The following is a 26,986-nucleotide window of genomic DNA, read 5'->3' on the forward strand; positions in this document are numbered from 1 at the left end:
TGGTAGTTTCAGGAACAGCAGCATCCTTTAATTTATGACTCATCTTAAGGTGTCTAGTTGACAGATCTTAAGCGTTTGTGACAATAAGGAATTTGAGATGGACAGACTGATCAAATACATGCTGTTGCCATCTCTACATAATGGGTATTCTTCTGTTCAGGACAACATTAACCATTATCTACAGAGCTTGGGTTTTTACAAGTTACCATCTTGAGAAAATTGTAATATCAGTACAGAAAAATCCTGACTTGCATTATTTTGTCATTCAAATACTCACAGGGCAGTTTCTCACAAAGCAGAATATTTTTATGTACGTGGAAGTTCCTAAGATGACAGAAGGTAGCACTTTCACTCTTCAGAAAGACTGTGTTTGTTCCTGTGTTTCTCCATTCTACTCTGTATCATCCATCTAATCAGGTGTAAAAATCAGACCCACAAGTCTGTAGTTCCCTGGTTTCCCTATTTTAGAGCCTTTTTTGCAGATGCAATTACACTGATATTTCTCCTGTCAGTAACCTTAATGGAGCTATAACCACTTTACAGTCAAAATACTGATCTCTGGACCCTTTTGCTCTCACATGACAAGTTCTTTTCCTCTGTGAGATCCTCCCATGGACTTTCCATTCCATTTGCAGAATGTGTTTTGGCTGTCCATCCACACAATCTGTGGTCCTCTAGGTCTCAGTCACTGTCTGGGTGAAATTTCTGCCTATGATTATTTCAAATGCTTCATCCTGCATGCTTGTGCTTTGATGATTCTTAGTGCTCATAACTACTGATGGCAGTGGGGACTCAAGTCAGCTGACACAGAAATGGCTTCAAGAGTCATCCAGTTTGAGGAGTCTCCAACCTTTCTGGTTAAGTCACATAACAATATTTTACCTCGGCTGAAAGCTGTATGATGGCTACCATATATCTTGGGGAGGCCAAAGAGCAGGGGTCCTGTGAACAACAGTGTACTTACACAACTCCTGAGCTCCATCATGGGATCTGGGACAAGCTAAATATAAAGCTGGGTTCCAGGAAAAGAGGTGACTTCACTCTAAACAGGATCTGATGACTACTACTTTTCATCAGTGGAGACTCATATTGAGCCATAGCTCCTACACCAGAGCAGCCCACCTGCTCATCATGGGCTTGACATACTTGACATGACATTTTTTTAACAATAATTTTTATATTTTTATAAATTTTATTTTTTAATTTTTATTTATTTATTTATTTATCTATTAGATTTATTTTTATTTTTATTTATTTATTTTATTATATATATTTTTAAATTTTTATATTTTTTATAATTACTGAGAAGCCAAGTACGGCTGAAAGCTATGAGTTAGCTACTCATGGTGTGGTTCATTCGTGTATCTCAAAGCAGGATTTACTTTCCTTTCCTAGTTCTTGGTATTTCCTTGACTAGCTTTCTAAATATCCCAGTGGAAAAGACCCCCTTACCTAAAGCTACCTATGTCAGATATTCACAAGTTTATTATTAGAATGCTTTCCATAATGTCTAACTCTTATTTATTTGCTAAAATTTAAATTTAAGAATTCTTCTATCCACATTGAAAATGGTGATCAGATTATTCTCTTCTGTGTTTGAAAATAAATGCCATGTACTCTAAAGTTTTTCCTTTGTCCTAGGCCAAAGGGTCTCTATTTTTAAAATCTTTCATCATGGATCACATTCTCTTTGCTGCTAATCACATGCACTGTTTTGGGCTTTCTCCAGTTGCCCCATGTTTCTTCCGAAGCATAATGCCCCAAAGGGACCAAGTTCTCTACATGACGTTCTAATAGTGCTCAGAAGAGAAAGGCATGAAGGCTATACTGCTATTTATAAATCAGAGCATTAAATTTAGTCATTTCCACCTAAGTGCAGTACATCATATAGAATTTCATACATTCTTCGTTCCACCACTGCAATTTCTCAAGATAATTCTGAATTTGAATTGTGTCTTTCCATACATTCATGTTTGCACTTCTTTTCAACTTTGTCTCATCTGCAAACTTATTAAGGCTGCTATCCAGATTGTTAATAAGAGATTGAATAAAGTCAACCTTTACAACTCTTTACAACCTGAACAAAGAAAGGTCCTGTAATTTTGTTATATAATAGGATAAAAATAAAGAAAATGGGTTTAAAATTATATCCATTAGTAAATTAGTTTATATGCTATTACTTTTCATTTAAAGCATTTGCAGTGTTAACTTAATTCTAGACATGCTATGTATTTGTTTCTGGGTTTTTTTTCTGTGAGTTAAAGTTTGATTAGTTTAATATTTCTACCCTCCTCTTCCTCTGCTTTCTCCCTTTTCATTATACAAGGCAGCTGTTATTTTTTGTCCTTTCCCTGACTTACATCTTTTAGCCATTTTTGACAGATTCTCAAGTAATTACTAATCTGAATAATTCACCGCATTCTTAATATATTCCAGGCCAAAGTCTGTCTGGTCTGGCTGACTTGAGAACATTCCATTATGCTCTCCTGACCTATTTCTTCCCTGTTTTACATTGGGTGCTTAACATTTTTTCTTTAATGTTAATTATGCTAGTGAGGTGTCTGCAGCTTTTTTTTTTTTTGGTCACGTGCAAAAAAGGATTTTAAATATTCCAATCTTGGGATCATGAGTTATGTCATTTCCTTGCCTCCAGTCTCACAGTTAGGCAGGAAAAGCAATCATAATTTTATTTTCACCTTGTTATTTTTAATGCTTGTCTCCTTTTCAAGTGTTTCCTAGCTTTCCTAGCTCTGTGTTTGATTTGTGCCATAGTCTTCTGATTGGACCATACACATGCTGCTATTTTTTTTTGTTTTAGAATTTGATCTGATGTCCACTTTTCAGATGGAACTTTGTGGGCTTAAGATCAAGTAAAAGTTTCTGGCTTACCTAAACTAATCTCTCTTTTGATACTTTTCCCTTCTGATAAGGTTATGCTTATGTTTTCTGCAACAACTTAATTACTTTGACTTTTTTATTGACTTGAATTGGTGAACGTTGCCTGCTTCAAGTCCATGACTGTGGTGCCTTTTTTCTCTATTATCTTCCCCAAGAATATATACTCTATAATTTCAGTCACTGTCTCCAAGTCACCTTTCATCATTCTTTTCTCAAGCAGCTACTTTTCTCTGGTACAGAAACACATCCACAAGAGCCTCTCTTCTCTCTGTTTTTAACACAGAAATAGAAGTGGCCACCAGTGCTTTCAGTATAGAGCTTGTTAATTGATCTGTGTCCTGATGTTTCCTTTCCTACCCATTCTTGGGATAGTTAACTTTCTTGTGACTCTCTGCTTCTGTGCATTGGGTGTTAAATGATTTGTCATTTATTCATAATGAAGGATCCCACTACATAGACTCTGTTCATGTGGTTTGGTTTACTGACAGCAGCATCTGAGTCCTCCTTTCACCATCATCCACAGGGTTTTGATAAGCCTAACTTTCTCCTTTGTCTGGAGTTCAGCACCAGTGCAGGGCTGTGTCCTTTAATGTTAGATTGTCCTACTATATAGTCATCTTACTCATAACTCTATTTACCAATAATGTCTTTTTTGTGGTCATGTTTTAGGTATCCTTACTCTTCTGGTTGATTTCTTGTATCTCCTCATGATTTCAACTTGGCTTGTCCTATTCCTCCACAATGCACACAATTATTTTAATTAAATTTGTTCAAAATGGATTTCTGTATCTAAAATGTTCACATACAAGCAGCCATACAGAGTGAACACATGGTATTTAAAACTAAATCTAAGCATGTAGCTTTTCCCCTGTTCTTTTTTTTTTTGGAAGACTTTTTACAGGATTTTTACATTACTGACTAACAGAAAGAACAAACAGACAAAGAGGGAAAAGAGGTCTTTTATCAAAATTCTAAGTTATATTGTGCTTTTATTTTTCATTGTTTTCTAGAGTCTAGTGGAGTTTAGATAGCAGCCTTGAAGTCATTTGCAATTTCAATATTTAAATGGCAGTAACAGTTACCTAATGTTGTTTTGTTATTTTATTTTTAATCACAGCTGTAGCCCTGAAGTGGAGCACCAACAGATGTGTCAGTTCCAGTTGCCTTTGACTGTACATGATAACATTCCATCCATCCTGATGTGTGTAAACAGATACTTGGATATCCAGCCAGCCTAAACTTCTGACACAGCCCACAGAAATAGCCTATGCAGAAGTAATCCCATAAAATAGTTGACACAGCCAGGAGGAGGTCCCTGTTGTGAGTTGTGCTACTTGCTGTTTAACAGGGACACTAATGACGTTGGCCCCAGAAATTGTGCTCTAGTAAGAAACCGTCACTAAACTGCTGTTTCCCATTTTCATAAATTCAATCTTCCACTTTTATAATTTTGAATTAGTAGTTTCCAGCTATAATTCCTACTGCAGACATTGCCTGACATGATGAGGAGGCGAGCAGCCAGGGCTGTGGACTCAGGGTTAAAGGTCTGTTTGCCTCTGGCCTCACTCTCAGATCAATCCATGCCTGGTCAAAGCCTCTCCATAAGAGAGGCACTGGAGTATTCCTGTTGCATCCTAGAAATTTAATTTAATATATGAAACAAGTCATTAACTTACCCAAGGACCGGGAAATATGAGGGAAGTTTGTAACTCTGGAGACATATCTGATAAGAAAGTATAGCTGCTCTTACTTGTGCAGCACAGACACTGTTTATATTACCCTGCAGAAGAAGTGGCAGCTCATAGCTGCCTACAGGACTGAAGCCATCAAGCCCCATCCATTTATCTGCAATGGAGAAATAGCTGGAAAGGATAGGCTGGGTCAGGCAGGCAAGGATTACAATAGTAAGATTATTGTCTTTGGTGTGTACATATTTCAGTGGTTTCAACAAAATATTGTCATGACTGTTTATCTACTCATATGTTGGGACTGCCTCATTTATTTTTCCTCACACCTGATGATTTTAATGAAGTTTAGAGACAGGAAAACCAGAACAGTGTGGGAAGTTTTGAGTATCTGCTGAAAAGCGTAAGAGAGGCTCCAACGCCTAGTATTATATAAAGAGCCTACATACATCCTGACATCTAGGAATCATGAGATACAGGTGCACTCCAAACTTCTTAATCGCGTGGGAAGAGAAGGAAGATAGATGCTCTTCAACATATCCCCTGCAGTTTATGTACAGGGGTCCACAATTTCCAGCTCTTGTATCATCTAAACATCCCAAATTCTCTCAGAGCCCATTTTAAGCAATGCATCTTGAAATAGGAGCATCAAAACTCGGCTTTCCTTGTGGTTATCAGTATTCATTGTATTTCATGCTTAAATACATTCATGGCCAGCAAAAATCCTTTTCTTCGTGAGTCAAAATTGCCCTTCACCTGAAATTACTTCCTTCCCAATTCCTTCCCTAGGAATATTGATAGTTACATTATTGACTCTTTGTTTTGACTTTGATTTTAGCAAGCTGCTTTAGTTGCCACTCAGGTCACAGACTGATAAAATCAACAGTCAAGTCTAATAGGAATGGAGATTCACCTGGTGCTTTGCACTTTATTTTCCTAATAATCCTCCTGCCGAGTTGTCCTAAAAGGAGAATTTCCAATTCAATGCAAATATTTTTTTTTTGCTCCTTTTTTGTTTTGATTTGGACCAAAACATGAACATTTCAAAATTTCCTGTGAAATGTGAACTTCTAAGAATGTAATTCAAAAGCTGCCCACTTGAAGATCAGTTGTCACATTATTCCTGGTACCCAAGGTCCTAAGCCTCTGACTTTGGTTGGAGCAATGAAATACAGGTAATTGGCTGCCATATATTAGATCTGACTGCTCTGGAGTCACAAAATCTGAATCACTGTCAGTCCTGGCATGGTCCTTTTGCTGAACCTAGTGTGAGCAAAGTGCTTGGTTTCTGGGAAGCCCCCAGAAATCCAGCCACACCTTGGGTTCTGCTGAGGTTTCTCAGAGACTTCAAGGTCCAGATCACATGTTTTGGTGGGTGAAACACTCTATTCTGTGAATTGCCTTTTTAGTGTCATTAATACTGCCTTATCTCAAAGTCCCTTGCCTCATCTGTCTTTCTGCCTGTGGTCCCTTCTTTAGAGCAAGCCACTGTCACTACGGTGCTGCTGGAGCTGGTGATTGCTGTCAGAAGAGAGGCTGCTGCTGCAGAGGAGGATGAGAAGCCTTGCTACCCTGAGAGGTAGGACAGGCAGGGCCAGGAGGAGTACATGTACATATGTACCTTGATTCCCTAAGCATTGCTGACAAAGCTGCTTTCAGTCATCCCTTGTACTCCTCTTGTACTAAATCCCATCTTCTCTCTGTAGTGAAAGTAATTTTAGTGTAACAAAAAAAAAAAAATAAAACAGGACCTGGCAATCTCACAGGGCCATGTATCACCCCATCATGTAACACACTCTTTGGCATAGTTTTGACCTGAGTCAGCAAGTCCTGAATAATGCCAGGGGGATAGCACTGGCTGGGAACTGTTTCCAGTAGAAAGTACAGAGTTGACTAAACCACTGGAGCTGGCTCCTTGCTCTTAGACTGTCTCAGCACTGTCCCAGCAGTGTCTGAATCCCTGGGTATGCAACATGGTACATGTCAGGGCTGTGCAGTACATTCATGCAGTTTCATGCTATGGAAGCACTGCTCTGGCAGACTGAAACCTAAGCCTTCACACAATTTTAGCCACATGAATAATAATTATACTATACAAGTGCTGGATGGGGGCCCAGAGGAAACCATGGCCAAGAAGTGTGGGCATTGCCCATCAGTGACTGCTTCTGTTTCACTTAGTAGTACAGATGCAGAAATGGTCATCTGCCTACTTGAGCTGTCTCTAATTAATTTCCATAACTTAAAACCTAATAGTGTGAAAACAAAGGGTTTTTGTCGTACTCCATCCAAACATCTACCAGTTTTCTGTCTGTATAACCCAACCAAAACCTCTCTTTGAGTCAATGCACTTAGCTTTTAAATGGTGCTTTGTATAAACTCCTGGGAGTTTTCCTCCCAGCTAGTGATCTGCAACCACAACCTCCCCTCCCCCCATCCAGACACAGCTGTTGGAGATCACAGTTCAGGAATACAGAGCTGGAATAAAAATTACTAAAGCAGCAATGCTTATTGTCTCAATTCCTCCTTTCAGGTGCTGCTTCATAAATCAAGACTTTCTGTAGTTTCTTCTATGTAAAAGAAAAACATTAATATTAATATTCTTTCCAAATTTTTGCCAACCTTTTCAGATCCCACCTTTCTCCTTTCCTGCTTTCAGCTGCACAGCTCTGCTTCAGTTCAGGTTAATGTTTTCAGAGGCTGAGGCTCCTTATGATCATTCCCAGCACACTTTTGTAACTGAGCTATAAATTTCAAAGATTTTCTGGAGGAAGTCTGTGTTATCTCGGAACTGATCCTGTTATTTGCCTCTGCATCCATGATTGCAGTTCCTTGGACTCACAGGCTTTTCTGTTATAGGAAATCAGTTAACCCTTCCCTTCTTCTCCCTTAGGATTTATTTATTGTCTTGAAAGTTTTTTTTTGTATGTATAGAATACACCCAATTGAAAGATCCACCTGAATAAGTATGTTAGAGGAAAGGAGACAGGGAAGATACTTGTTAAAAACCGAAGTTTAATGCTATTCTGAATTGACTTGTTCTTTTACATCATTAAAATAAAATCTGTAAATCCTTAATGCTAGAAGATGGTTACTGTTGTGAACTCTGCAGCTTAAAATATTGGCTGTTCCTTATCTGCCAAGTTCAAGTAAGGGCCAGGCCCTTCAAGTACTCGTGAGGGCTTTGCTGCAGCAACAAATGCAGCACCTGAACTGAGCAAATGCAGCACCTGAATTCAGGCAGAACAGCCACTACACAGAGGTTTTACACTGTGCAGTGAGACATTTACTTAATGAGATAAATAATTAGATGGGTTCTTGCTTGCCAACATTTGAACTCTCTTTCCACAAACTACAGGGTCTGGTCTGAGAGAACCAGCTCCAAGAATGTGCCTGGTGTATGATAATCAAAGCAGGGCTGATAGCTGCGGTGAGCTCTGAAATCACAGGGCTGTGGAACTGGATGGAAAACAAACAAAACTTTTGTGCCAGTTTCATTTGCATAATATCTATCAAGTCTTCAAGTCAATTTGTTAATGAATTTTTCAAACAAAAGGACTAAATTTACAAATACACACAATATTTTGTATAGCAGTCTAATCCCCATCTGTCCCTGTTGGGTGGTAATCATCACACATTTTTTCCCAGCAAAATGAAGACCATGATTATTACCATGATAATTGTTACAAAAGTAAAATTTGAGTCCAGTGAGAAAATTTGTCATTGAAGTAGACAAAAAAGCAACATTGGTGTTAAGCTCTGCTTTCATTAATAGCAGAACAAGCTAATGAATGCTATTAGCTACAGTTCAGTTACTTATTTTCTTTTGCCATTTTAGTCCTAGACCTTGTGGTTTTGTTAAACTAGGAACGATAAACATCTGTAGTGTCCTGGGTCACAGACTGAAATGGCCTCTTTCAAAGCATGAAAAGCCAATAAAACTGCAAAAACAGGTCTAAAAAAAATCCAGTACTGACAGAATAAGCCTGAAGTGTGCTCACTTACTAATTTTTTACCTAATTACAATTGATTACAACAAATGAGAATGACTTGGTTTTTACTGATAGCAGTAGAGTAGATGCACTGAATCTCTTAGTCCTTTCTCCTGCTATAATGGCATGGATATCTCCTGTTGTCTCAAAATGGAGAAAAGGAACAGTTTTCCCCTCAGTAGTAAGAGAGAGATCACTTTTCCTTTGTATTTCCTAGACTCTTTGCAGCATTCAGACCACTTTATCCTGTGAGTATTGCATCACTGTACTCCAAAGTTCAAATTTGATATGATCGTTGTCTTTCTTACCATTTTTAATATTTAAGCTCTCCTTTTTCTTCTCCAACTCAGCCTTTTTTTGTTTCTCCCTCAGAAGGCTGCCAGCTTAGTCCATGCTTACTACTGCTTCATGCCTTCTCTAGAGATAATGGAAGTTCCTCAGAATGTTAGACATGGAAATTTCCTTTGCTGGTCTCTCACTGTTTTTAAACTCCCTTTTAGAATACCCAGCTATCCTTCTCCCCATCTCAAAATTGCCTCTTATATTTCCTTATAATTAAAAAAAAAAATTCCTCCAGGTTCCCATAATGTAGCCTAACAACCCATTTTGTAATGCCTTGAGCTCTTAAGAGTAATGTTTCTATTATTTGTGCACTCTAACTATTTATTTATCCGTGCCCTGGCCATTTATAGACACCAGAACAGCTGACTTCCATCTATTACAGTTGGGGTTTCATTCATTTTTTAAATCAAACTCTCATCCTTGAGGTGGATGAGGCTCCCCTCTTTTCTTTCAAAGGCAGAATCCATGAAATTTTTATTGAATGTGGAATGTAGCTTGGAAGACCAGAAACAAATTGCTGCTGTTATCATCACAATACTCATTCTTCTCCTCCCTGTTTCATAAGCATCAAAAATTGGCCCTAAAGGTAGGACTCAAGCAAATCAGGGACCCAAAACTAGTTAAACAAGGCAATTAGGGCAGATATATACCTATACATGTTGGAAGCAGCAAGACTTACTAAAGGTATGCCTTTACCTGGTAATCCTGCCTGCAGGGACAAAGGGGATGTTGGTCCTGTGTATCCTCTGCTGATCTTCTGTGCTATTCCATAATTCTGCTGATTTCACAATAAGTTAATGAGCCTACTGTGTTGCAACTCCACCCCAGAGCTACTTAATTCATTGGGCTGGCAAGTGTACTGTTTGCTGGGATGATAAATACCAGCAGAGCTCACAGGTCACCAGGGTTTGTGACATGACCCATGATTCTAGTCTGGGCAGAGTCTGGGACTAGCATGAGTGCATCCCTGCCAGACTTACCTCAAGGGCATTTAAATAAAGGCTTTGTCCCTCCAGCTAGTCACTTGTTGATTCCTCTTTTTCCCTACCAGAAGCTGTTCCACATGATGATCCTGTAGCATCTCTGCCACTAACTGTGACAAAATAGTTAATACAGTGATTTCCCCTGGAAAAGGAAAAGGCCTCAGAAGGTGCATGTGTTTATGTTGTCTATTTAACCCTGACAATGATCATCTTTGGATTTGACTCTTCTAGACTGAGTGATTCAGTTCACCCTTCCTCCTTTCCCAAGGGTTGGGTAGCCTGGGAAGTGAGTCCTATCACACTCATGGTGTGCCCTGCACCACCAGGACCAGAATTTTTTTCTGGACATCAGCATCCGAGGTCTAGGAGAACAGAAGATTTCACTGTAAGATGTTCTATGCAGAGTGTCATTGCTCTGCCAGTGCAAGAGAACTTTTCATCCTCCCTGACCAGACTGGTGAAGATTCAGGAAGTAAAGCGGAATGGGTAGCAGAAATTAACATGGTAGTCCATAACATACATCCCATCGTCAGCTAGAAGATGGACAAACCAAACAAATCACAGAACTCACCAAAAATACCAACACTAGCATAAAAGTGAGAAAAATGGCTTTCTGATGGTAGTTTTCTTATAAAATCTCTCATCACTAACAAAATCATAGGAAAAAAGCCTCCTTTTCAGTGTGCAGAAAGGAGATACAAAACACTTGGGATGTGAATGAAGTCTTAATGGATGACTTGCTTTGATTAAGTCAGCCTGTGAACTTTGAGCATTTATTTCTTAGGCAATCTTCAAAGACTACATTCCCTCCAGATTTCTCAGAGTCAGGCCTTTACAAGAAATGTGCTTGTCTTTGTATTGAAGAGTTGTTTGCACTACAGTAATTCTTGCTTTCTCAGCTTACTGAAACCCTCATTACTGCCTGTGATCAGTTGGTACCACCATTCATTTTCCATTTTTTGGGTTCTGCTTGATTTCATGTGGCTTTCAGAGCTACGTTCATCTGTGCTCACAAATAGGCTCTCAGTTCTTCACTATCTGAAAGAATTACTGTGCTCACAGCTCCTCAGCCATCAGTAATGCCTAAGGAAATTTCAGATGCATGGGTCAAGACAAACTCTATTCCCTATCACACAGTTACCCCAACACAGTTAAGTTTTCTGACGTTTTTTGTTGCAAAGCCTCCGTAACGTGGTCCGGCACTGACACAGCTGTAGTGTCAAAGTGCAAATGCCTAACATTCTTCAGTGCACTTATCCTCCTGAGGAATACATTTCCAATGCAGTGAAGTCCCTTCTCCCTGCTTGTAGATAGGAAGTGAGGTCTCCAGCGGGTGAGATTTAAGAAGTTTCATCCCCATACACATTTATCTATCCCTCCTGCATGCAGAGAGACCCTTAATAACTTCAGGAACTAGAATATCTAAACATGAGTTAGATCCCATCCTAAATTTCCTACTGAAAGCTGCAGAGGAAGTAGTTTATGTTTCAGGGGACTGGACATGAATGTTTTGCCATCCAAAATATTACTGAAGGTGGTTCATATTTCCACCTTATACTTGGTTTCAAGAGACAGCTGATATATTCTGTACTCAGAAGAATGATTTAATTTCCCTTGCATTCACTGGTGAAAGACCAAGAAGATACACCTGATTCCAAAAAGAAGTTAGAAAGACAATCAGTCCATCATTTGAGAAATGACAAAAAATAATAATTCTGATTTTTTTGGGTTGTTTCCTCTTACAATTGGTTTGGCTTCAGGTCCAAAGATGATACACTTGGCAGTGAGAGATGGCTACTCCCACTGTACTGTCATAATTATAAGTCAATGATTAACTGAAAATGCATAAACAAATATACAGACAAGACTGGTAAAGACAAGCTGACCCTAAAGAAGCAGCTGAAGACTGTACGTTACAGTTACAGGCAGACTCTAGCACACCTTGAAAACTGATCACTGAACATTTATAATATTTGCATTCAAATTGAACCACACTGTAACATGACTAACTATGACTAACTAACTATGCCATAAACCTGTTTTGGCTAAAACAGTAATTTTTAAGATTAAACCACTTAGCTGCTTTGTCCCCTTCAGAGGTAGATTTTAAGAGCAGAAGCAAGGCAGATATTTCTGGGCTCCAGCATGAGTACTTCCACAGGACACCAACCTCAAGGTGCAGCAACACTATTGAAATCTAGGACTGTAGTCATTTACAAGGTAGAAATAGCATCAGTTTCATGACTGTACTTTCTGAATAAAGAGAGACGGAGAAACTGATTTATCACTAATAAGATCAACGCTGGGCAAACTGGGGTTTTTTGGAGAGTTATCAGAGATTCTAGGCATTTTCTATTGTAAATGTTATTCATCAAAAATACAGCATCATGGTAACACTTCTCCTTTACAGGTGCCCATGCTAAATATGGCTTTTCATGTGAACAGTAAAGTTCAGACCACAAAATGCAAATATCTTTAATTTAATAAATTTAGTAAATAAACCTGTAAGTTCTCAGCTGGAAGGACAGAAAGTTGTATGAGAAAAAAACCACTTGACTGGCTCTTGAATGGGGGCTGTTGCATTAGGGATTTTGTTGAATGTCACATATGTGAGATGTCTTTAAATTGATTAAAATAATAGAGAGAATGTTTAGCTTATTTTAAGACATGACTCAAAACAGCCTTTGACAGAAAAGAAAAATTTCAAACAAACAAACAAAAATCCCTAAGTCCAAAACACTCCAGAGAAATTAGAAGTTCTTTCTTAGGAAGAAAGAAGTTCTTTCTTCTTTAGAAGTCAGATAAAGCTCAGATGTCATACATATGTCAGCTGCAGGGAAAAAACAATTAGGCAGAACCTGTGAATTGAGGCTTCTATAGTTCTGAGTGCCTAGTCTTGCAAGTCAATGAAATTAATTTTCAGAAATCAACTACTGGATTAATATAGCAATAATATTATAGCTTTCTGAGGGAAGACCTTCAAATGAAGTATAAAAACACTATGTTAAGAAATTGGCTTGCAACCCATTGCTAGAGGGATCCTCTTGAAACTGATTCTTTGTACAGATTTAAGAGGTACAGTTTTATGTGGGTGTTTTTTTTCTTCTGAGGAAGGGTGGTGAGAATATCAGCCTTGATGTCTTGCTAGTGAAAGAAAAACAAACAAGAAAAAATCCCTCTTGTTTGTATTCCTTGGCAGTAAAAGGCATGGAAAGAGAAAAACCCTTATTCCTCTGCTATTCTTTTCACTGATACCCTCCTAGTCTCAATTTGTCTGTGCATTCCCCTCCCGTTTCTTATTCAGAATATGCATGCTCTCACTAGTCTACAACTTAATTATAAATTGTCACTGTTCATTTCTTTTCTCAGTGCTCTTACCCATCTACATTTCTTCCCCTTTGAACACCATAAAATCTAGATTTCCCTTTTTTTTTTCACAGTTCCCATAACCTTGAATTCTCCCACATTCATTCAGCCTCATTATTACCTGGAATCTCTATATCCATCCTTTTGGGTTCTGGGTTCTTGGTAGTCCTAGATTCAATTTTACAATTTTATTGTAATTTTACAATAAGCCTTCTTCCCCACAAGAAAACACAGCTTTGCAAGAACAGAATCTTCTCTTCCCTTAGGGATAACAGGCAGTGAGCCTTTTTTGTTAGTTTCATATACAAATCTAAATCTGTCTGCTTCAGAACCTAGAAGTCAGCACAAAAGAAGGCAATGAAAAATCCTACATGTGAGATTTGAAATGCACTTTAAAATGTCCACGTTCAGTGACTTATCTCCCCTTTTACTGATGCTTCTTAGGATACTTCAGTGGAAGTCAGATGCTAGAAGAGCATGTACAGATGAATGGATTAATTTTCACAAGATTAACATGCTCTCTTACCTTAACCTGAGCTAAAGCAGGTTTTATCCTGGCAAATTTTCATAGCCTCTGTCAATACTATTGAGAGGACATGGGTAAGCTACACCCTGTAATGATGTTAATAGCACAGACTTAATGTGAAATGAAGAGATGAGCTGTTCTTCTTGATGCTGTCTTTTGGTATCATCATGTTCATTCTTTGAATCAAGTTAAACATGCTCACTACATTTGTATTAATTTTAATCAATTTCTGTACTGGCCGACAATATTACTTGCCCTATATTGTTTCTTTATTTCAGCACTATATTTCCTCCATTTATTACTGTTTCTGTTTGGTTACATATCCAAATGTGGCATGTTTTCCTTTAACCACATCCATGGTAGAGGTTCAGTGTATGTAAATGGTGGTTAAGTGTGCTGGGGAAACTTGTATAGGTGTGATACAAAGCATCACCATAAAAAGCCATGAAGTAGTATTGCAAAAGGATTACTTAACCCTTTCATTAGAAAGAAATATTTCTTATGTCAGATTAATTCATCTTAATTTAGTAGGCATTATGCAGGTACTTCAAAACACATCTGTGATTTTTCATGTATATTTGACTAACTGGTTTCCAGCCTGAAAGATAAGATCCAGATCCCATCAGTCATAAAACCTTTATACTGATTTCAGTGGGTTTGGATACAGCCACAAACTCACATAGCCAGGAAAGCAGTTACAAATGCAGGGGAAAGTACTACAATGACAAATACAGCTCAGACTGACATTACGTGCTGCAACTGCACAGTTCTTCTCTGAGAAGTGCAAAGTCTGTGCAGTAAGAGTTTCTAAAAGCATAAAGAAATAATTCAGCGAGCATGGAAGGTATTGAACTCAACTCCAGGTCTTTCCATGGAAGATAAAGATGAATTGGCTGGCTAGGCAGTGTGAATCATAAACTGTCTGTGCTCATTAACACTTACAAGAAGCCAGTACAAGCTCTCTCAGTTCCTTCTGAAAGCTTAAGAAACTGTGCTTTAAGATTCTCTCTGAGAAACCTGAGAAATAAGGCACAAAAGAGTAAGGAGTACCTGTACCAGTCAAAGTGATTTAAATAAACATAACTTTAATAAAGGATAAAGAATCACAATAAAACAATAAACTAGTCAGAGATAAAAAATCTACAAAATAAGTTACATCAATAATAATAACCTTCTCACATGTCCATGGCAGCAGTCCGAACGTAGACTAACATCCTTATCCAAGCTAAGAAGTATCTGAAATAGCCAGTCTCTGCAGTATGTGGAACTGCAGGGCATATATTGCCGGGTAAAAGGCAGCTTTTGTTATTTGTTATTTTAACTCTACCACCTCTCCTGCTGCCTTCCTACCCACATATGTCATCATTGCCAGAGAACCTTCCCAGCTGCTGTTGGTCTTTAGCCTGTGAGTTCTTCTGGGCCTTCTGGGAGACTATTTCAGTGCCTCGCTTGTATAAGAAATATAAATTTATCCTTCAAAAATTGACAGTATTGGCCATGATTTTTCCTTGTCTCAAGATCTTTACCTTCCCATTTTTTGCTGCAGCCACTGTCAGAGCAGCATTTCTCTATGGGAATAGTTGTCAAAGATATTACTGCTGGAAGTTTCCAGACATGGCTTGCAGTCCTACAATCACTTCAACTTCATAATTATTTTTTTTTTCTCTAATATAAGTATTCTAAGGTATTGCACATATTTTGCATGTAAATGATGTCTGTTTCAGCTGTTCATTTTCCCTCCTTCTCAACAGGTGCCAAGAGAGGACTCATTTTCCCTCCTTCTCAACAGGTGCCAAGAGAGGACTCTTCTTTCAGACAAGTCCCTGCCCACACTGAGTACTTTGGTAGCTATAAAGTATTTCTACTTCCATTTACTTTGAACTAAAGAACATCTTCAGTAAGGAGAACAGTGAGCTGAAATTTCCTCTCAACACTTCACTTTTTTTCTAGTAAGTTTCAGATAATTATTTCTGACGTGGTGTTCTGGGTGATAGAATACAAGGGAATAGTGTGATTTGGACCCCATTCTGCTAAACACATAGACCATCTACTTTCAATTACTTTGATTGCTTGATACCCAACACCTAAATTCAGGAGTCTAAATTCTCTGTAGCAGCCTGTGGAGGAATATAGGTACCTTTGAATGGTGATTCTTAGCATGTAAATTTGATACATAAATTCAAAATATGTGGCCACACCTTCCATAATTACAGATCAAAGAGAAAACTCTGCTGGAGTGCATTGCATGAGGGATGTATAGCTCAGAGAGAATGTGGTTCAAAGCACCACCAGTGTCTCCAACAGGCAACAAATACTCTTTATTAGCTCTAGTTGAACGAGTTTTGACCTCATCTGCCTTGCACAGAGCAACTACCACGCACTTCTGTGCTACCCTTGGTGCTTTGGATGCATGTTTTGCCTCTAGCATAGCACAGCACAGTGCAAATGCAAAGCTTAGCATGTGCCCTGGTGCTGCATTCTAGGCAGCACTTCCTCCTAGAAGCCAGAAAGTGCTGAGACTCAGGTACAATAAATAAAAGCACTGACTGTGTCTTCAGAGGGGAAAAAACACGTGGTAGATAATGTTTTCTTTAGGGGCCAGCCTTGTCCCTTGGCATCAGCGTTGCTCTCCCAGCTCGTTGCCAGACTCAGCATTGTGCTGGAGCCCAGCCAGGTCCAGGTGTTCACATGGGTTTGCACTGAACCCAACAAGCTTCTGGGACTCAGAGATCTGTAGGGTGAGGTGTATTTGTACTCCCCAGCAGCCCTAGTCTTCAAAATGAGATCAGGAGCTACCTGACCTGGATGGGCTTGCTGGAAATAAGGTCGCATCTGCCAGGGTGCGTTTTTTTTGTGTTTTGCTGCAGAACAAGAGCAATAGTGGCAACACTGGTCCCAGAGGTATACTGGTGTGAGAAACAGTGGAACTGTGCTTCTGCCAAACCCCAACAGTATTTCCATAACTCACATAAGTAATCTGAAATCCAGATAACTGATATTTGACTCTTGTAAGAAATACAGATTCTAGAAGTTTTCAGGATACTAGACAAAAAACAAACTGTGAGGGTAGACAGAGTATTAATTTTTAAAAATTACTTTTTTAAAAACAAAAGCAAAAAACAGGAAAGAAAACCTTAAAATGCTACCATTATCAAAGGTGAGAAACTAAAAAGATTAATTAATGAATCTTCAAATAAAAGAGTATATGAAACAAAGTTCTGACAGACCTATTCTATGAAAAAACATTTTCTTTCTAATCAAGCATTTATAATCTTTTATAAGCAAGTGCATTTTTTATGGAAGTGAAAAGTACCAAAACCTAGATGCAACCATGATTCCTCCAATGAAAATGAAAATATTTTGATTCTTCACATTAGTTTAATGCAAAAAAAAATTAAACAAAATATGTTTAATATTTTGCTTGTGTAATAAGTAAATAGCCATTAATCACAGCAACTCCCTTAAGTTTTCTGAATGTCTTTTTGTGTTGTACATGAGAAGACTGACATACTGAAATTTGTAGGGCACATAAGTAAAGAATTCAACTTGACTGGCACACCCTGTCCCTTGGAAGGAATTGCACTACTATTTTCCCATGAAGCTTGTGTACATATAAAGGAAAGAACTACATGCATTATTTCAAGGAATGAAGTTTACAACAGGAATTTAAAGAGATAGCTATAAACTTAGTAAAGTGAGGATTAGTACAGACTGTGGTGCACATTGATTCCAGACTGCAGATTTGTGGTTTTTCATTTTATACTAGGTAAACAACCACACTGCACCACTAATGATATCCTGCCTGCTTTCTGGGTCCCCATCCCAACACAGCCACAGTCTGCATTTCGTAGATGCTGACAAGTCAGTGCAGCTGAAGCCAGCAGATGCCATGAGTGACTGGTGGACAAGTTCCAGTCATCTCCAGTGAAGAATGCAGGTAATGAAACACTTTGTTTGGAGGCTGCTTCTGTAAATTCTGGGACAAATATTTATGAATTTTACAAAACACAATATCTGGGAGCTGAGATGGCCAACTCATTTGTGTTTGTAGGCTGCCCTGATCCTATGGTAACAAGCATAAAAGAGAATAACTCTTTTAAGTGTTGACATAAGGTTGGGATTACATACAATAAACAAGATAAAGTTACACAATGACTGAGAGGAACCAAAACAAACATTATAACATTATGTTACCTATTCAGCACTTTGCATTTACAACAGAGAAGCATCTTCTCTGGGGAACTAAGGAAGAGATCCAAGTGGCTTCCTCTGAGTATCTAAGTGATTTTTTTCAGCTGAATAACACTGCTTGTGTTTTGCCAAACCACATTCTGTATCACTATAATACACTGGATGACATAAAGTTTAAACAGACTTAATTTTGGCATTTCTGCTGTTTCTTAACTTTTACCATTCAGAGTAAGTAACCAGTATTATATAGACAAAAGAGCTACACCCTTACATATAATCTCTTACCTGAAATGCTATGCACTTAACAGCAACTGCCTAATTAATGTACCTTTACGTCATATAGCCATTTAAATTAATTGTAATTTTATTGCTATGTAGTTAATAAACAGCTTGTAATATATATAATATGCAATATTAATACACTGAACATTTAATGTTATTTTAGTCTTTATAGAAACACATGATATAATTTATAGTTATAACTCAATATAAAACATTATTTTTATGTTGCACTTTCCTTAAAAACCACTTTCCAACTGGAATACACATTTCACAGCACTAGAGACATTTATGGTTTTTTGACTTTATTGTTCGGCTTACACCAATGACCATTTGAGAGCATTAAAGCGATCTTAATTTAAAGACAGAAAAAGCATCCAGAGAACTATTAGGGATAACAGTTAAAAGGACTTGTGACAAAAGGACTTATCCTCTGAGATTCAAAAATTGCACAGAATTGTGTGCAACCGGCTAGAGAAAAATAATAGTGTTACGGAGACCAAAGAATACATAGTCCAAGCCTATCAGACTCTCCGAGTCCATTCAGACATAAAGTTGATATACTAAAATCAGCTCATCTTGTCTACTTGACTACTGCTTCAGTGAGAGTGTAGTGCACTGAGATGGGGGACAAAGTAGGTTTTATTCTGAACAAATTAGGTAAAGATCCTAAAATGGGGGGTGATTTACCACTGAACGTTTGGAAAATGTTCCCCATACACACATTCACAGCATGTGCAAGCCTATTTACAGCTAGTTGATCTAGAACAGTCTTAGCCTTGCCAGGACTCAAAAACTCCCTGTCCAGGCCTTTCCTTGTTCTCTAACCTCCTCTTTGAACACAATCTGCATAACTCTTAATTACATCTCATGCAAGATCCAACTGACAAGGCTTTTAAAATGAAGTGTATTCAAATGAATAGTTCTTAACATGTCTGTATATGTCAGTTTCATACTATGAACCAGTACTGCCCATTTAAACCTAAACCTCAAATACTGCCCAAACTTTGCAATCATTATAATGAAGCTAAATTCTTGTCTTGTAATGTCCAGATGAGGTTGCATATAAATATTCAGTAACAGTATGCCTATAACCACACAAAATATTAGTCCCTGGGGAAACCAGAAGAGGGAATTTTAAGATAGCTAATTTTTTTTTAAAAAGTACTTTGGTTTCAAAGACTATATTTAAAACTTTTTTTCCAATTTTCCAAGGTTCAGAAGAAAAGCTAGGCTATGTATACCAATTATACTACTGTTATAATTATTAAAGTAACATTATTGATTGTGTTGTACCATAAAAAATACTCATTGGTGTTTTTTTTTTCCCCAAGCATGTGTAACAGAAAGGACTTGTATTTCTTTTCCAGAAATCATTTTGAGACAACTTCGAAGTCCACATACTGGCATATATGTGGCACCAAACTGCACCCTTCAGATGACTGAGATTTTTTACATATGAGCACATTCTTTCTTACAAGAGTTTGCAAATGCTTGAGTGATACTTGTATTAATGTAATAAAAGAAGTGCAAGTCCAACCAAGACATGACTATTTCTCTGCTAATGCTCTCTAGTCAACTGCAGCCAGAACTATTGTCATAACAATTCTCAAAGCACTGGAACAACTGCAGCACCAATTAAAAGAGGAATCCTAAAGGGTTCTTGCAGTCAATAGAGATGATTGCCATAGTCTGTTATTTAAACTCACATTTGTCAATCTTTTGACATTACACCTGCTGCATGGCAAAACACTTGAATTCTGACAAATTAATATTTTTATGTGGTGTTTGAAAAAGGAATTTTTCAGGCTGATAGCAGGACAAAAGATTTTGTGTGCTTATAATCAAAGGTATCACTAGGATTTTATGAATAAATTAGAATGCACACCTTGTCATCTCCCTTTCTATCATTTTGAGAATATTGCAGAAAAGTCTTCTTGTCTAGGAGGTTAAATGACTATAAGCTGTAAAACAAGCCATAGAGAAAGAGATGAGGGCTGCTATCACTGTCTTCTCTGCATAACCTACACTGTGCATAGCATAGCTCTGTGCAGTAAATATTTGGTGAAATATATGCAACAGGCATCAGCAAAGTAATTTTTTTTTTTCACACATAAGTATTTATAAGCCAAGATGATTTGCATACAATGTTTAAAGACAGATTTTTTCGTAAGGTATGCTGTGGTGACTTGATGACTCTTTTGGTGATATGTGTGTTTCATTCTCTTGCCACATGTGCCATGGTCAGTGCTGTGCAATGCATGTAAGGGCCTGACTCTTCACAGGAGCAGCAGGAGAGCTGAGCTGCCCAAAGGACAATAACTGCTGACAGTGCGAGTAAACAAATGGTGTTGATTCCCTCCTGGCTGGAAATTTATCAGTAGAGAAAATACAAAAGTCGAACTGTGGTTAGCACCATGATAGCAGTAAGTCAGAATAAAGCCTAGGGCTTAGGTTCCTGCCTATGCAGGCCTGCCTAATGCATTCATACCTGCAGATTCCCCAAGTTCACAGGCACTCCTTTAGCTCTCAGTGAAGAAATGAGGATGTCAGCTTTGGGTGAAAGAGTTCAGCTCTCCAAAGAGGCAGAGGCTTCATGAAGAGTTAAGCAGAACAATCCATCACTACTATGAAACCCTAATATACCTTATGTTTTTTTAAGTACTTAAGGTGTTGCCTGGACATGTTTTGGAGCTGTCTTATACTCTCACACAACACAAAGAGCTTCAGATTGTATACTTGATATTTCAAAAAGTTTTAAAAATTAATGTTTGTGTTTCTGCAATATTCATGTTCATATTTGTGTGTGTTAGAGTAAGTCCAAGGAAACTTGCAAATTATTTTAAGTGGCATGATTTTCTTTTACTGTGCATATTGCTTGAAATATTCATGTTATTTTGTGCCATGAATTGGATACAGAGAAGAGGCATTCTTGATCCTCTTATATATATTTTTTTTTTTGTGCGACCCTTCTCAGATATGCAGCCACACTGGAGCCAATTACTCCAATTATCTGAGATTACAAGATTAAATTTTGCATATTCATAGTCTTGGGAAGAAGAGGAGGTCATCAGAAGGATGCCAAATGTTGCTTATTATGAGAACAGGTAATATTTAACCTCATGGCAGTACAAATACAAAAACAATTGTGCAGAAATACAAATTAACTAAGCCATAGTTCTAAGTGAAAGCTTCAGCTGCAGGTGGTGACACTTTTTAATTAGATAAAGTAAGCAAAAAACCCAGTGTTTTGAAGATGAAGCATGGGTTACTATAACATGATTTCCTGAAAATTCAGGCAAAATTAAAATATTATTTCATCTAAAATTAGGAAATGATAATATATTTAAATTTGTTTGACTAATACATGTTATTTCTATGCAAAGCTAATAGAAAAGGCATTGTAGATACCTTTGTCTAGCCTAAAAATGAACCTAAAAAATTAAACTTGCAATTATACCCCTTAATTTATGCATCCTTCATCTTTGTAATATTCTGCCACAATTGCATTGCTTTCTTGATCACTGCCAGCAGTTAGAAATGTTCTTGTCCAGAAATGGCATGGACATCTATTTTTCTCTCCAGTCTCTTCCATTCTTTTCTCTGGTTCTCCTATTACATTGTTCCTGGATTACTTCTTATCTCCTGATTCACTGCAAATAGAGTCACGGACTTTGAGATCCTTGGGGTCCACCTCACCAGGGTTTTTTCTAAGTCATTTTGTCCTTAGCAAGGCAATAAATGGCTAGTTTATATTAGCAGATGATAGAACTCCATAGACAGCAGCAGCTACATAGTACAGAAAAATCATCTGCATGAATTTGTTCTGGCATTGCATATATAGAGAGAAGAAATTGGCATCAGATACTGAAATATCACGGATGAGATTTAGGCAGAAAAATGGCTTAGTAATCAGTGACTACTTCTTCCTCACTGGAAGCTAATATGTAATATTTCTCTACTATCTCTACTAACTTCCTATTCCAAAATGGAAGCAAATATTCAATTTTAGTTTAGACTGAAGAATTTGTTCTTTGCTAAATTTTCTGCTACCCACTTGTCTCACTGCATTTCATTGCATACATTCAGTTTTAAATTCTATCTCAATTTTAGTATTTAACAAATAAAATAGGATTAAAAACCTTAACAAAGTACTTAAGAGAAGTCTAAGCACTGTGGTTTTCCATTTGACTGGTGCTCCTGTTTCAGAACAGGAATGACTTTTAATAGCAAAAATAGAGGAGGATATTGAGGAAAAAAAGTAGTTAATATAGCAAATAGGAAACTCCTGATTTTTCCAGTAGTTGTTTATGTGACTTTGGATCAATCACTGCTCACTGTGCACCCTTTCCTCTGCTTATTACACAAGATCTGTAGGGCAGGGACTGCTTTCTGCTCCCTGGTTTTATGGCTGCAATCCTTCTGTGCCACACTGGATGCAGGTGGTCACTAATGATGGATCTTACAGTTTGGAATGTTTGAGTTTTCTGAGCCCAAGCACCACCGAGCAGTCAGAACCAAGGATTTACTGGATACCAGTTTTTCTAACTTGCTAAGGTAACTGAAGAAGCCCATACAAGGACATCCAAGGCACTGGCTATTTTAGTCATGAGATAAAATAATGTCACCACTTAGCAACAAATGCCATATAAGCTTGCTGAACACTGCAAATGTATTTCTAATAGTGCATTCTGTAGACTTGTAGTTAAAATAAACTGGGATTTCCAATTTTGAAGCAAATTATTTTGCTCTGGAAAAATTAACATTTTTTCTGTTATGAGGCAATAGCCAAATTATCATAGGTGTTTAAGCTCTTATTTTAGGCACTAAGTAACTGATTTTTGATTCACAAAGTAACCTGAATACCATAATCTGATACAACTATGTTGTTGTTCAAGTAGTTAGTAAGCTCTGGGCTAATTCTCAGTATCCTTTCCAAACCTCAGCTAAAGAAAACTGTGTGGTAATGTAAGGATACATAGCTGAGTCTCTCAGATTCTGGCTTACACAAAGCATATTTCATATGCTATGATTTGTGACAAAATTTTCAGGTCATGTGCCTAGAGCCTCGGGAAATGCAGGGTTTTCAGGAATTCCATTAGGAGATGTACAGATACAGTACTGGGTCTACAGAAGCTACAGAGATTTTCTTTTCATCAGTTTAGCCTCACCATAGATAAGAATATAAATAAGGTCAACATGCACCACTGAAGTCAGAAATAACTAGAGTAGAGCTTATGGAGTTTTCAAAGGGTTTTGTGATTAGAAAACCATGACAGTGCTCCTCCGTAATTTTTAGTATACTTGTGTAATGTGTAAAATCTCCCAAGGAGTTCATGTTTGTTTTTAAAACAATTGCCTTGCAAAAATATTTGATAGTATAATGAGAGAAACCATAAATAAAGCTACAATTAGAGCTCCGGTAGAATGTAGCTCTTCAGGAATGAGGAATTCCAAATATTCCAGACTTTTGGACTCTTGTAAAAATTAACAATACTGTGTTAAAGTGACTTAAACTACATGCCACCAAAACCAGTGGATCAGTTTCAATTTATGCAGAGAACGTCAGTTGTTTGTAACTATAGATAAATAATTCTAATGTTTTAACAGTAAATTATATAAATATAGGTTTAAAATATTAATTAAGATAGGATTATTTCAATAAAAAATTATAATTAGAAAAAGAAACATGCAAGAAATTTTGAAATTGCTTCAAATCAAACATATAATTTTAACATGCCTAAACCAAGCTTTTTTTTTTTTTTTCTTAATTTGAAATTGTGTACGTTTATGAGATGATTCTCATTTCTTAAAAAGAAGAAAACTGCCCCAGGATATTTTATAAAAAGGACTTAGTTCAGAGGAGAGAAAACAAAATTACTAAGTTTGTGGATACAGATTTTGAAACATTTGGTGTTGATTCAAAATGAAATGTTTGTGTTTTATTTTGTAAGATATCAGAAAATCTTTTATAATTCTACACAAGTAACATTTCCAATTCTACACCTCAAAAATTTCTTTCTTATATGGAAAGAAACATTAACAGATTAAACAAGTTAAAATCTAAGTGTCAAAGAAATCCATTGTCAAGATGGGAAACATTAGGTCTGAAAAGACTTAAAGGACACACTTGAAATATTGGATTGAACAGACACACTACAAGACCTTCATGAAGCCCAGGTACTCCTGCTTTCATTGTGCAGGGAAACTACATCTTCTGTATACTTCAGATGACCTCTAAATACTCTAAAAATGTTTAAAAATATCTGGATATGCAGCAGAGGAATCAGGGGTTTTGCACAGAGCCAAGAAAATCATAGCATTCCCGCACGTATATTTCAACAGCGACCACTCCTGGAAGAACGGGATTTACCCTATGACAAGTGTGCCACATCTGTTAAGCCCCACTGTGGACCTTAGCACAGGACATGAGATCCCTAGTGGATTACTGCATTAGCTCAAGATTAGTTAAGTCTTGGAACTAACACTGACAGGATCCCCAGAAACTGATTTAGAGAAAATAATTTTAAGATTATGTGATTAGCAGTCAAGTTGCTAAATCTGTTTCCTCAAATGCAACATCATCACACCATCTATTTAACTGCTGTTTTCTCTGTGTAAACTGGAATGCAATTATGAGATAACTAAGAGATTGCTTGTGCTTGTTCATAACATTGTGAAATGTTATTTCAAATGGTATGCATTTCATTTAGTTTTCTTCTCAAAGTTATACCACACATCACATTTATATTTCCATTTTTTTGCTGCTGATCCTATAATAAATTGTTATGGAGAAACATAAAACTGAAACTATTTTCCCAAAAGAAAACTTGAAAAAAGAGGAAAAAGAAACTGTAAAAATTAAATTTCAAATTTCAGGGCATGTCACAGAATTGTCATGAGAAAAATGGAGTTCAAAGGCCTGTTTTTAAGCTTCCTGTTTTGCTCTGAAAACTGAAAGTATATTTTGATCTGCAGAGATCCTTTGCATCTTGTAAATTTATTAAAACCTCCTCCCCCATCCATATTTTCTCTTCTCACCATGCTCAGAGTAGATGAGAAGGGAAAAAGAGCATGTGAGAAGAGAGAAACAGACACAGGCAGTCACAACCTGAGTGCTAACCTCAGCCCAGTCAGCTCAGACTGGACACCGTGGTTTATCTGAATAAACTGGGAACAGAGCCTCTCCTGTCTCACTGGACAAGCCATGGAGGCAAGGCAGAACTTTTCTGACAGGTCCTTTGCTTTACACATGCTGCTTCCATATTTCCCATGCTTTCTCCTGCAGCCTCCAGTGAACAGCACCTGGATTAGGTAGAGGTTTCGTCACCTGAGGCCCTGTAGAAATCCCCATGCTCCTACCTGGACTGCACAGCACCGTGCCAGGCTGACAGCGTGTGTCCTGTGTGTCGGTCCTGCCGCCTGTTCAGAGCCTGCACAGCAACACTGCAGTGCGGCTGGGCCTAAAATAAAAGTGTTCAGAGGGGTAAAGTATGGGCTCGTGCTGTGTTTACATGAGTTCAAGGGTTCCTGGCCAAAGCTGGTTTGCACCTGCCTGGCCAGAGCAGGAATGAGAGAGATATGCCCTATCTGCATCCGCCTATGTCAACATGTCCCCTGCATGGCCTTGGAGTGGGGATTGATTACACAGTGCGACACAAAGCAATTATTTCATCTAAGAGGCCCTTTCTTTGCTTGCTTCTATTTGGTTATGAGGATTTAGAAAAATAAATTATTTTTCTCCCAAGATTTATGAACCTCATCATCTTTGCAATCTGTGCTTGTATACTCTCTGAATGACATGAGGATTTTATCTCTCACAAGCAGAGGTGTTGTCTATCTGCTTTGTTGCTTTGAAACAAGATGTGTCTTTTTCAGAAGCTGAACTCTTCTGATGGACCTTAAATGCTGCTTAACTGACTGGAAAAGTAATTTTGAAGTAAATGGTATACACATATATTAAGCACTTGTTCTGACAAGAGAAGGCTCATTCTTTGATCGAAGTCAAATCATTTTGTACATGTGCTCCTCCATCACAAAAAATTGCTATTTTGAAAGAACTAGGACTGTGTATCTCCCTAATGCTTGGATCAGAAAGGAAAAAGAAAAGTCAAATTGATCTTCTGCAGATGCAAAGTACATTGGGCGTGAAAATTTCCAGAAGGTGTTTTCTTGAGTTCTGACTATATATGGACCAGAGGTGCAGGTAATGCAAACCTCCATGAAGCCACATGTGTGAGTGGCAGAGGAGAATTTGATCCTGATCCAGTTGCTGTCAGAACAGTGTTAATTCACACTCAGTTTTTTGTCTTCTGGGTAATGACAAATGGCCTGTATCAGGAATAGTGTGGCCAGCAGGAGCAGGGAGGTCATTCTCCCCTGTACTCAGCACTGGTGAGGCTGCACCTGGAGTTCTGTGTCCAGTTCTGGCCCCTCAGTTCAGGAAGAACATTGAGACGCTTGAGCACATCCAGAGGAGGCAATGAGGCTGGTGAGGGGCTTGGAACACAAACCCTGTGAGGAACAACTGAGGGAGCTGGGGGTGTTTAGCCTGGAGAAAAGGAGACTCAGAGATGACCTTATCACTCTCTACAACTCCTGAAAGGTGGGTGTAGGCAGGAGGGGGTTGGTCTCTTTCTCCAGGCACAGCCAACAGAACAAGAGGACACAGTCTCAAGCTGTGCCAAGGGAAATATAGGTTGGATATTAGGAAAGAGTTTTTTACAG

The sequence above is a fragment of the Pseudopodoces humilis genome, chromosome 4 (assembly GCF_049639895.1).
Source record: "Pseudopodoces humilis isolate 2021_Gansu_Grassland_sample_001 chromosome 4, ASM4963989v1, whole genome shotgun sequence".
In the NCBI taxonomy this organism is placed as follows: Eukaryota; Metazoa; Chordata; class Aves; order Passeriformes; family Paridae; genus Pseudopodoces; species Pseudopodoces humilis.